General features: G+C 44.0%; 2 protein-coding genes across 2 annotated transcripts in view; one reads left to right on the plus strand and one right to left on the minus strand.

Annotated features, from left to right (window-relative positions):
• Positions 1-12,803, minus strand: part of PLPPR4 (phospholipid phosphatase related 4) — a 53,978-nt gene that overhangs the window by 38,997 nt on the left and 2,178 nt on the right. The window lies entirely within an intron of this gene.
• The window catches only part of PLPPR5 (phospholipid phosphatase related 5), a 156,155-nt gene continuing 152,120 nt past the window's right edge, over positions 8,769-12,803 (plus strand). Inside the window, exon 1 of the mRNA XM_030573019.1 lies at positions 8,769-8,842. The gene's annotated coding sequence lies outside the window, so the exon portion shown is untranslated. The remainder of the gene's footprint in view (positions 8,843-12,803) is intronic.

A 12,803-nucleotide genomic window follows, 5' to 3' on the forward strand; every position in this document is an offset into this window, starting at 1 on the left:
AATGAGTTAATGTACATACAGAACATTTTCCAAGGGATCGGCATTCTGCATATGCTAACTGCAGTTTTATTATTGCTAATTACAAAAGCCAGGAAACACCCACATTTAACAGTGATGCTTAGGAATCCCAACAAAAGATAGGACTCCATTGTGTTTTCACTTCTAGGATTACCATATTCTTTTGGAACATAACCACCCCCACCCAGGGCCGGCTTTAGGCCGATTCAGCCGATTCCCCGGAATCAGGCCCCGCGCCTAAGAGGGCCCTGCGCCTTAAGCGCCTTTTAAATATTTTTTACTTACCCCGGCTGCGGTCTGCTCCAGGGTCTTTCATGGCCCTGCTCCCCTGACCAAAGCGCCGATGGGAGCGCGGCTGCCCCGCAACCCTGCTCTTCTGGCCGGAGCCCCGGCCAGAGTGCGGCAAGCTGCCCCGCAACCCTGCTCTCCCGGCCGGAGCCCCGGCCGGAGCGTGGCAAGCCGCTCCGTGGCCACGGCTGGAGCTCCGGCCGGAGCGCAAGCCCTACCCTGCAGCCCTGCTCTCCTGGCTGGAGCTCTGGGCCCTTTAAATAGCCCCCAAAGCCCTGGGATAGCGGGGGGCTCCGGAGGCTATTTAAAGGGCCGGGGCTCCATCTGCCTCTGCCACCCCGTCCTTTAAATAGCCACCGGAGCCCCCCCGCCCTCACGTATTCTCCAGGGCTCCTGCGGCTATTTAAAAGGTCCGGGGGGGGGTAGAAGCAGGGGAGCCCCAGGCCCTTTAAATAACCCCCAGAGCCCTGGGATAGCGGGAGCCTTGGGGGCTACTTAAAGGGTGGGGGCTCCAGCTGCCTCTGCTGCACCTCCTGCCCTGCCTGCACCAGCCCTGCTCCCCCTGCCTGCAGCCAGCTCTGCATCCCATGTCCTGCCTGCAGCTAGACCCTACCTCCAGTCAGCCCCTGCCCTGCCTCCAACCAGCCTCATGTCCACTGCTGCCCTGTAGCTCCCAGGGCAGTAACCCTGCACACCTGCTTCAATGAGGGGGGCAGGGAGCAGCTGGGACCCACACATGTGCACACCCGCAGGGAGTGGCAGGGACCCACACATGTGCACACCCGCAGGGAGTGGCAGGGACCCACACATGTGAAATGGTGGTCATTAATAAGCAATCAATAGCATATATGATGCAATGTACATAATATATAATTGTATTATTTATATAGTTATGGAAAGTAAATAATACATGGAAGAAATAAAAGGCTTTTTTTTTACACTTTTTTTTTTTAGTCATCCCTGCCAGGGCCCCGCCGAAAATGTTTGAATTGGGCCCTGCACTTCCTAAAGCTGGCCCTGCCCCCACCCTCCCAAAAGAAAACAATAACTTTAAAGGCCTAATAACCCCTATGATACTTCCTCAGCAATACTAACAAATACAGTATATTGCAAACTGTCTATAAAAGTATGTCAGGTCCCATAGGATGTCTTGTTCTCATATCTTTTTTATCAACCTAAATATAAAATGCATCTTCAAAAAGGCAAAGACAATATAAGTATTTGTTCAGTATTCTAAATAATTCTAACTGGCTGTTTAAAAATATGAATATTTATTGAGTATTCTGCTTAGGGTAGCATTAGCATTGTAATTAGAGACATTAGCTTTTCACACCCTGAACAAGTCAGACATAATTAGATGGTAATAATGTGCATTGTTTTAATTACAAAATAGAAATTATTTTTCTTATTTCTAATTGAAATCAAAAAAGTAAACCCAAAGACCTAGGCTAAAGAGTCTTCATATTCTGACATGCTCAGTCGATTAAGAAATTTCTGACTTTTAACCTCCGCTCTGGATTATAATTTATCCCTGAAAATAGAATATCTGATCCAAACCTAGTGAAATCAATGGAAAGTTCCAATTGGTTTCAAATTGTATCAGGATCATAATCAGCCCAGTTAGGAGAAGAGCTGGTTACAAAACTTCAAATGTTGCCCATTTTTTGTCAGATTTTCATGAAAAAGAAACAACATCCTCTCCCCACTCTAGTTTAGCGGCTTTCTTAAGCCAAAGAGTTGTATTATTCATTACTATGATTATTATTATTTATATTGCAGGGGACCTAGCCCTATAATGCCATTCCCCAAAAAGCTTAATAAGAGATTAACATATATACAAATATTTTCAGGAGAAGAATAAAGACCAAATGCACCTTTGTGTTGCATGGTGTAGTCAAAGAAAAGGAGCTCTAATTAGCAAGACCCAAACCTTGCAGAAGGGGTCCCAGATCTGGTGGAAGCCGCTCCGAGAGATTTTTGAACTCATACATTGTTTTGAGTGCATGGGAGGGGGAAAAGCCAGGCACCAGCCACTCTGTACTGTGCCATACTCAAAGAGTAGTTATCAATGGTTTGCGTCAAACTGGGGTGGGGAATGTCTAGTCCCACAGGGATTGGTCCTGGATCTGGTACTAATCAATATGTTCATTAATGATTTAGAGCATGGGTCTCAAAGTCCCAGCCCGTGGGCCATGTGTGACCTCAGAACCAGGACCGGCGCACGGCAATTTCGCCGCCCTGCGCGCTGGTCCCGCGGCTCCGGTGGAGCTGCAGCAGTGGTGCCTGCGGAAGGTCCGGTGCTCCACGGCTCCGGTGGAGCTGCCACAGTCATGCCTGCGGGCGGTCCACCGGAGCTGCGCGAGCAGCCGACCGTCCGCAGACACGACTGCGGCAGCTCCACCGGAGCCGCCTGCTACCCCTTCCGGCAAAACTGCGCCCCCCAATTATTCTGGCGCCCTAGGCGATTGCCTAGGCTGCCTAAATGGTAGCGCCAGCCCTGCTCAGAACCTCCCCACTGCAGCCCATGGAGGAGAGACACATGCTGACAGCAATGTTGGCTGCAGGCACCGCCCCCCACAGCTCCCATTGGCTGGGAGAGAGGGACAGAGATACCATCACTAGTTGCTGGGCAGAGTCAACCATGGAGGGAGCATCATTAGTTGCCAGGCAGAGTCAGCCATGGAGGCAGTATCACTTTTTTCCACAATGAATATAAACAAGTCAAAATACCAAACACAACTATCTGATGCACACCTTGCTGCAATCCTGAAAGTTACAACTTCTCAGTCACTGAAGCCAAACATCAACAAAGTGACAGAACTGAAGCATTGCCAGATGATAACCCATGGTGTCCAGCCCTCAGAAAAAAAAAAGCAAGGTTAACCTTCCCCTTGGAGAATTTTCCAAATCAAAGCCTCATTTTCTCTGCAAGTGATGTTTGCTCTGAGTCACTAGCAAGCAAATATTGACCATTTCATAAAATGACACTGTCAAGACCTTTAGGACCAAAATATGTTTTCTGAAACAAAAGGAACGACACAAATAAAAAACTTGTTCCCAGTTGGAAAAGCCTTTTATTCTGCCAAAGAAAATGCAGTCTGGTTCCCCCAGTATGGCAGTATTTTGCTGATTCTCAGGGAACACAAAAATCATAAATTCCCTGACTAAAAAACTAAACACCCTGATGGTCAACTCTGGTTCATGTCTTTACAACAACTCACCTAGCAAATACTTCACACTGATCTTCACCTGCATGAAATAGTAAACCCTGTGGGCTCAGCTGGTGTAAAGGGGCACAGCTCCATTGTCTTCAGTGCAGTAGCTGCACAGACCCCAGCAGAAAGTTGATCCTCTATGTATCGATAATACTTTGTATGATGCATCTATGCAATCTTTGTGCTTCTTCATAACATGCTGTACTCTACAGCTGTTATTTGTAACCTATGACTCTCTTCATGATTGTAAAGCATTTGATACTATCTTATTTATTATATTGTTGTTGTGCTGGAGCGTGTGTGTGGCTGCCGGCAGGCATGTCTTAGATCTATAGGCTATGAAGTTGGTGGATGTGTTAGCTGCCTTCTGTCGAGGCTTAATGAGGGAGCAGTTAGCCTCTTCATTTCACAGAAGAAACCATCAAAGACAATGCCTGAGTAAAAGCTGAGCCATGTGGCCAGAGGGGTTTGCCTGTAGCCTGACTGCAAATGCAGGGGCTGGGGCACTGATTTGATTGCAGCTATCTGAGGCCAGGTTTACATATAAACTTACATCGGTATAAATTTCTTAGGGATGTAAAAAATCCACATCCCTGAGCCATGCAGTTATACTGACCTAACCCCTGGTGCAGAGAACGCTATGTTGATAGGAGAGCTTCTCCCATTGACATGGCTACCACTTTTCATGGACACGGATTAACTACACTGATGGGAGAAGCTCTGCCATCAGCATAGTAATAGCTTCACTGAAGTGCTACAGCTGTGCTACTGCAGAGTTTTAAGTGTAAACCTGCCCTGAGTGTGTGAAAAGAATGGGAAAGTGAGCAGATAGCAAGAGGAACCATGTGAGCATTGCCTTAGGAGGAAGCCAGCAGAGAGCTTTCCTTTGTGCAGAGTACAGGCTGGAAAAGACAGGCTTTGAAATTGTGAGCAAAGAAACTGCCTCCTCTGCCTCCTGCTTTTCCTTCCTACTGTGATCAGGGAAACAGGACTGTGGGTACATTCTACACAAAGAAACAAGTTTGCACCAAAGAAATATCTGACTAGTAGGACCAATCCAGCAAGGCCCTGAATGCTGGCTAACTGATTAGGCCAAAGGACAATGCTGTTTATTAATTTATTTAATACCATATATTGCAGCATCACGAGAGGCCACAACAATATGCTAGGCTCTGAAAATATTTAGTTATTTGTATTTATCACAGGTCTAGGACCCCAGTCATGAACCAGAACCCCATTGTGCTAGGTGCTGTACAAACACAGAACAGACAGATGGCCACAGCGCTGGTGAGTTTACAATCTAAATGACAAGATATAACAGATGGGTGAGACAGACAAATAAGCAAACCGGGGGGGATTTGGGTAGACTGGGTAACAAACATAGTAGGAAGTGCAGTATTCTGAGCTAGTCAGTAGTAGTGATCACAGTGTTCCACATGCCTAGCTGTAATGAGGTTGCAGTTTGTGCTTTATGGAATACAGGAGGACGGAGTTGGAGGAGGGCAATCCTCTTTTATCCTATCAAGTTCCAATAGGGAGACATCACCCTGGTGTCCAAGTGCCTTCCAGTGATGCATTAAGCAAAGTGAGTAGCATCTTTCATGTCTGATTCCTTTTTCATTCTTCTCCCAAGGATGAAAATGAAATACAATATTCTCCACCCCACCCCAATCATTTATGAATGATGTGCCGTGTGATTTTATTGTGAAGACTAGAGCTGAAATCTTGGCTCCATTGAACTCAATGGCAAAACTCCCACTGGCCTCAGTGGGGCCATGATTTCACCCTAGGTTTCTACTATACTTCTAAATATACCTGAATATGTATGTTAAAAACATTACACAACCTGAGATGAAAAAAAGGATGTCTATGAAAACATTACAGACTGTATGTGTATTGATTCTAGTACAGTATTTACATTTGGTGTCTCAAGATTTGTGGGGTTTTATTTGTTAGTTATTGTTTTATGCCCATTGTGAATGACACACAGTGAAGGCAGATATGTTGTATACTTTTTAAAATACCCTGTGAATACAATGTAACAATCGTCTTTAATACTTGTATGCATGAGTGCTTGCTTGCAGATATGGGGCCTGATTCTGAACTCACACAGTGAGAGCAGTATCCATTCCTCAGAATACATTAACAATGACAGCTTTGATTATAAGCTGTCATTTTAAATCATACATAGGGATGTCTCCTCTCAAACTGAGAATGCCTCGTTGGGGCGGGGGGTGGATGGGAGAAGACACATGACCTCTGACTGATATAAGAACTGCAGCCGTCACAAATTACTGGTGATTCTACTCCCATTTAAAACCAGCGGAAGTTTTATTACTGAGTTAGGCCCTGACCATGCAACTTTATTTCATGTGAGCTCAGGGATCCACCCACATGGATATTATTGCAAGATTGGCTCTTAATGGGAGCAGGATCATACTTTTTAAAATATAGTCAATTAAAGATGAAAACAAGTGTTCCTTTACTATTTTTCCATGTGGGTTTATTGCCAGCTATTCTAAACACATGGTATGTAGAAGAAGGACAGAAGTATTATCAGCTTTTGGTCTCCTCACTTGTTCCTACTGTAGCAGTGAAGTGAGGCAACTTCAGTACTGCACTGTGCCTCTTTCTCCATCGCTTACAGCTCCCTGTGAAGGTATTTCAGAATTTTTTTTTTCAGATTTACCCAAATACTGCACTTTTGTGCTGCACTTCAGATCTTTGGGCTCTGCTGCAGACTCTTTACTAAGGCCCAGATTTAGCAATATATGTGCTTAAATACCATTGACTTCAGTGAGACTTCTATGCTGAAGAGGGATTAAGGCTAAGCACATGCTTAAGTGCTTTGCTGAACGAGGACCTCGAGAGGCATAGGGACTGGTGCTGAGCACAGGAAGGGAGTGAGTCATGGAATCTGCCACGATGCTGCTTAGCCTCAGGATTTCAATGTGGAAATCTGGGCTAGAGTTAAAAGAACATGGTCCCCTTTTCTGGAATTGAGTAATATTTTAAATCATGTGTTTCTGAGGGGGAACTTTCTTTAAAGAGACTGCACACAATTATATATATTTTTTGTTGTCTGCTCCACAGCTTAGGAGGATCTTTGGGGTGGGCCCCAAGAGCAAAACTGCAAATGTGCTTAGGGCACAATATTCCCACCTTCTCTCCTTCTGATGAGCTGCTGGAGAGGCTGGCAGGATGGTGATGTGGAACACAGACATACAAGTGCATCCATCATGCACTTCTAGTGGTGCAGGGGGTGATGCACAAGGAGTGATAAATAGGTAGCAGTTGCTGGAGCAGGCTCAACTCTTGGGGGCAGCTGCCTGACTGTGCAGCAGACACCTCTGTCCTGGCCTCTGAACAGGGAGACCAGACAGCAAGTGAAAAATCAGGAATTGGGGTAGGGGGTAATGGGAGCCTATATAAGGAAAAGACCCCAAAATCAAGACTGTCCCTGTAAAATCAAGACATCTGGTCACCCTACCTCTGAATGTGATAGAAGTATTAATAAGCAGAGCTCTCCTTAGCATGCTTTGGCAAGGTCTTGAACATAATTCCTCCAAACAAAACTGACTCCTGTGCACCATGACCACACTTCAGGGCCAGCCAAAAGATTTCAGAGGTGCTTAGAGCTTCTTTCAGATACACACCAGATTGAGCTGACACATTTCACATAAAAAGGTATATGTGTGAGGAGAGTGAGTCATTAGGATGCCCTTCCCCAGCTTCCTGCTACTGCATGGCCCAGGTGCTTGTCCATTTCACCCCTCACAGTTGCTCACATGATTAGCTTAGGAATTGTAAACTGATGCTGCTATCTTCACAAGGTAAAGGGCTAGACATATGATCTTTATTGTAATGAAAGTGGAAATTCCCTTCATGGGATCAAATCATCAAAATGATTGTGTGCAGCTCATCAATGTTTCAGGTTGCTTTTTAATTGTTAATTTTATTTTATTTTATTTTTCATTTTTAAAATTAAAGATGCTTTTTCACTGCATTTAAGTTTTTAGGGATGCTCAGACTCCCTCTCTGTCCCAGCAGCAGCGGCTGCTCAACCATTTAAAAAAATTTGGGGGGGGCGCTTTTTGGCGCCCTCAAATCTTGGCGCCCTAGGCAACCGCCTAGTCCGCCTAAATGGTTGCACTGGCCCTGCCAATATTTCAATTCTTAATATTTTCCTGATACTGGTAGATCTTTCACTATGGACATATACTTCTATTTAAACAGATGCAAATTGAGCTTCCATGAGTAGTCCTCTCTTCCTTAGTTTTTAAAAATGAGGCTCAGATTATTCACGTATTCTATACAACTGTGAAATCTACAAACATAATTAAAAAATAACACAGTGCAGTTTGTGTGGAAGTGCACTGATTAATATGCACATCAGGTGAGTAGTGATCCACATCTCCAGATCAGATCATGTGATATGTGCTTCTGCAAAGTGTAAGACTCTTACTGTCATTATAATAGGGTCATTTTAAAATAATGTTTAAATATGTTTTAAACATTTTTATGAGATACATACTAATCCATCAAGGTTCTATTTCACAAATAGTGAAAACTGCAAAAAGTCATGAAATGTTTTATGCTGTGTTTAATAAAGTTTCATTAATTTTTCTGTAGGTTTTCTGCTTCCCTAGTCTTTTAGTCTAGGCCACATCCATCATGCCTGCTGCTCTAATTCTTTTCTGTATGTCTGTAGATTTCCTTCTCCTCACTTCTACAGCTTCTAACCCATGGGCCTGCTTCTCCATTTATCTACATCTCTGTAAATCAGGAATAACTCCACTGAAGCCACTAATGTAAAATTGGTGTAAATGAGAGGACAATGTGGCCCTGTAGCTCTAATAAATTAAGCTAGATAGGGCCTGATCTGATCTCACATTGTTCTTATGTTGAATGTAACTTCACTGTGTTTTCTTGAGTTGCTACTGATTGACACTGCTGTATATGAGATCAGAATCAGGTCCGCAATTTTTTTTTTAGATTGGAACTATCAGTAGAAATGCAGCCTAGCTTGCTATGTTACTATATAATCATATTTGGTCCAAGGTTACGAATCCTTCTAATAAGGAATATCGGTTACTAACATGAGTAGTCTTGTTGGCATCATGGTAGTAAATACTATGCCTCGCAGTAAGCGTCTGCAGGATTGGATTCATTGTCCTCTTCTTCTCTCTACCACGTCCTCATCCCCTCCCTTAATTGTAGTCTCTGCTTGTTTTTGTCTCTTTTTAGGGCTCAATTCTGCAAACAGATACTACTGGCCATAATAGTGCTCGTTCTGCTACGTAGTACTTGACTTCAGGATAGTAAGTACTGCTCCTCATAGTGAGAGTTTGCAGGATAAATCCTTTGGAAGGCAGAAAATCTGTTTGTTTGTTTGTTTGAATTTGCTCTGTAAAGTGCCATGCATGTTTAGGTTACATCAGTGACCACAAGGCCTCTTTTCCTTCCCGGCTTATGTATTATGGATAGTTCTATATTGTATGATTTTGGTTTTCCATTTTCTCCTGTTCCCTGGATACTTTTCTAGGCCCCTCCCTTTCCTCCAATGTTTGGGGAAATAATGCCTGTCTACAGTTTCCCATTATGTTGCTGATATTATCAGTGATAGATCTGCCTTCTTCCTGTGGCCCTGATCCTCCAGTATTTTCTGATTGACATTTCGTTATTTAATTGCACAGGTGAGAAAGCAGCTCCTCATGTCTCTTTCTCAAAGTACAAAATGAAACTAATTGTTGTTAGCCACAAGGAGCAGTGGCTTGGAACTTGCAACTAAGAATGGCCTGGGGGAGGGTAAGCCTGACCTGAGGGTAGGGCAGAATGGAATGGGAAGGAAATATACAAAAAGGCCAGATGTATAGAGGGGAGAGATTGAAAAAGCCCATTTTTCATCATTCACCTACTGAATTAAAACCTTTTTGCTACATTTGGAAAATCCCAAATTGTGTACATTTCAGAGCTGGCTAGTTAAATCTGGTCTCCTATATTCATGTTTACACTTATTTGGATGATGATGTTGTCTATGGTATGCAAAACACATCCACATTGTGTACTAATGCCAGTTAACCTCACAGGGCAGGCCTCTCTTGTTCCTTACACTGGTAAATCTCTTGACTTCAATAGAGCTATTCCTGATTTAAACACAGCTATATGAGAGGTGAGCCAGTCTCATGTTCTTTAACCAATCACAATTCAAAAATGTTTAAGCCATTTTCCTCCTCCTGCTAATGCCACCGCAGGGACTGTCAGGTGGTTGTTTCATTAATATCAGTGTTATCCTGTATTATAAAGTTCCAGGACCACAGTCTCAGGGGTCAGATTAGAGCTGGGTATATGTGGATAAATCATAGCTATATGTCTTACCACTAGAAACTGAACAGAAGAAGAGTTGGAAGGGGGAGGTGCAACCATAACAATTTTATAATTTGAATACTGTATACTCTGGACTCAGTCCACTTTTTCACAGTTGTAAATTAAGTCTACTGGATTTACTCTTGATTTACACAAGTGTAACTGAAAGCAGAATTTGGCCTACTGTCTCATCAAATATACCTGTCGTGGCTGCAGGAGAAAAGGAGAGAAATAGAAGAGGAGGACAATAGCTTCATCCCTAAACCTTTAGGGGAACTGGAGTTGGGCCCCAGTTGCAAAGTTTGAATCTCTGGATTTAGATCCAAATTTCCCTAAATATTGTATCTGTTCAGACTTGGAACTTTGGTTTTGAACAATATACGGACTGGGGCCAACCATAAAATTCAAATCTAAATGTCAATGTCCTCAGTGCTCCCAGGTGCTAGACATGGGCAAGGTGGAAGGATCATTTTTAGTTCTCCTCTCTACTTGTAGGGGTCTGTATCCTGACAACTTTCCTTACAACACATGAGGGCTGAAGCCCATTTCATCTGGTACACAGAAAGCCAATTTCTGCATAACAACATGGATATGCTAAAAACCTCTCCACTCTACCTCTACAACAGCAATAACATAGCATGCAAGATTCCCTTGCTTTTCTACAGTGACTATTAAACTCAATCCCCAAGCTGGACGTATTCCTGCGGCCCACCACTAATGAGGCTGGTGCACAGAAATACATACAAAATCTGTTTGCCTTGTCCTTTGCTACAAACAAGCAAAGAAGTGTGGGGTCTCCTCTCTTCTCTATAAACATATGCAACTCCCACTGACACTAATGGAATGTGCATAAGAAGGGGAGAGAGAGTCCTGCTTTGGCCCAATGGAGGTGGACCAATAGAAAATGGAATTTAATAATGAGTTTAAAAACAACTACAACAAAGAAATCCTAACTGTTAAGGACATGTGACATTCTGCAGTAATGCAGTTTGTCACCTGACAACATTTCCCAAAGTGTCTGTGCACAATGGGTGAAATTTTCTAATCCTACATAAAACCCAAGCACAATGGTCATACTTAAAAACGTATCTGTTGTCTTGGATAACCATCAGCAGTAGCTGTTTTCTCTAGGTCAGTGGATAGATTATTATTTGTATTATGGTAGTGCATACACTAGAGGCTCCAACTGAGGTCAGAGCCCCATTGTGCTAGGTGTTGTATAGACACATAATGAAAAACATGTCTTGCCCCAGAGAATTGCAGCCTAAATAGAAAAGACAGACAAAGACTGGAAGAAGGGGTATCCCCACTTTACAGCTGGGGAACTGAGATTCAGGGAGATTAAGTGATTTACCCAAAGTCTTACAAAGAGTGTGCAGTAGAACTGGGAACTGGACCGTTATCTCCTGAGTTTCAGTCCAATGACTTAGTCATAAGATCTGCAGCCTCTTTAGTGTGGTTTGCAATAATCACTATACAAAGTACAGGGAGTTTCTAAGGAATACTGTAAATAGATTCCAAGGCCAGAAGAGACCATTGTGAATATCTACTCTGATGTCTTGTATAGCACAGGGCAAGGAACTTCTACAAAATAATTCCTAGAACAGATCTTTTAGAAAAACATCAAGTCCTGATTTTAAAATTGCCAGTGATGACTAATTGCTAAATTGTTCTAATGGTTAATTACTCTCACCATTAAAAATGTACAGCTTATTTCCAGTCTGAATTTGTCTCTAGCTTCAACTTCCAGCCATTGGATTGTGTTATACCTTCATCTGCTAGTTTGAAGAGCCCACTGTCAAATGAGTATTCCCCATGTTGGCATTTATAGACTGTGATCAAGTCACCTTCTCTTTGTTAAGCTAAATAGACTGAGCTCCTTGAGTCTATACTAAATCCTGAGGTAATGTTATCCCAGGCAAAACTGATTTTAAGTGTGACCACTGTTCCTGGGCTATGTGCTGCTTTCAAAAAAATCATCCCACCACAATGTGGGGGCAAACCATAGAGCGGCTGCTACTCTCTATGTGTGCATGTGCGATGGGGGGCACTGGTTACTAGATATGCATCAATATAGAAGTGGCTTCTTCCCTTATCTGCCCCCTAAGCCCTTCTCAGTGATGGGATGGCCTCAGATAGCATAGATCCCTCTGCTCCAGTGTGAGAATGATAGAGAGGCCCCCATCTGTGTGGCTTCTCTACCCATGACCTCTTTCCTTGGACAAGAATACCAGAGGAATTGTGGCCCAGAAGGAGCCTTCCATCAATGGGTTCATTTCTACAATAATAAGACGTCTGTTACTTTAGTATCTAACATTCTCTGAAAAGTATCCCATTGTAGCGGGGTAGTCACCCACTCCTGCCCTGAGGGGCTTAGAACAGTCCAGCAGAAAGTTGTGGCTTTGGCAAGCAGCTCCCATGCTGACTGGGGAAGTAGGCACAGCTGGGAGCCACACTCAAACAGACCACAGCCGGCCCCTATAAAAAGGCTTTGAGCCAGGGGCACAGATACTTTCTCTCTGTACTTAGAGGGAGAAGGGCCTTGCTGCTAGGGAGTTGAGAAGGTACCTGGGAGGGGAGCAGTGCTAGGGGAAGGTCAAGGGAGCTGGGGAGCTCTGGCCTGGAAAACCCTAGGCTGTGGCCTAGTCTAAGGCTAATTGGGTACTGGGGGTGCAGAAGGCAGCCCACAGGTGCCAAGGCAGCTGGTCCAACCCCACCCTTACCTATTATGAATGGCTGAGATGCTGCAGTCTGCCCCAGTGAGGGGAAGCTTGATGGTGACTGGCAGTAGCCAAATACTGAGGTGGGTATAGTGGGTGGAGGTTCCCCTGAGTGGGGAGACCCATGGGAACTGTGGGGGTACTGCCTGGGGGCAGCTCCCAGAGAAACGAAAGGTCATCTGGTGTCCAGGAGGCA

This window comes from Gopherus evgoodei, chromosome 8, assembly GCF_007399415.2.
Source record: "Gopherus evgoodei ecotype Sinaloan lineage chromosome 8, rGopEvg1_v1.p, whole genome shotgun sequence".
NCBI classification, from domain to species: domain Eukaryota; kingdom Metazoa; phylum Chordata; order Testudines; family Testudinidae; genus Gopherus; species Gopherus evgoodei.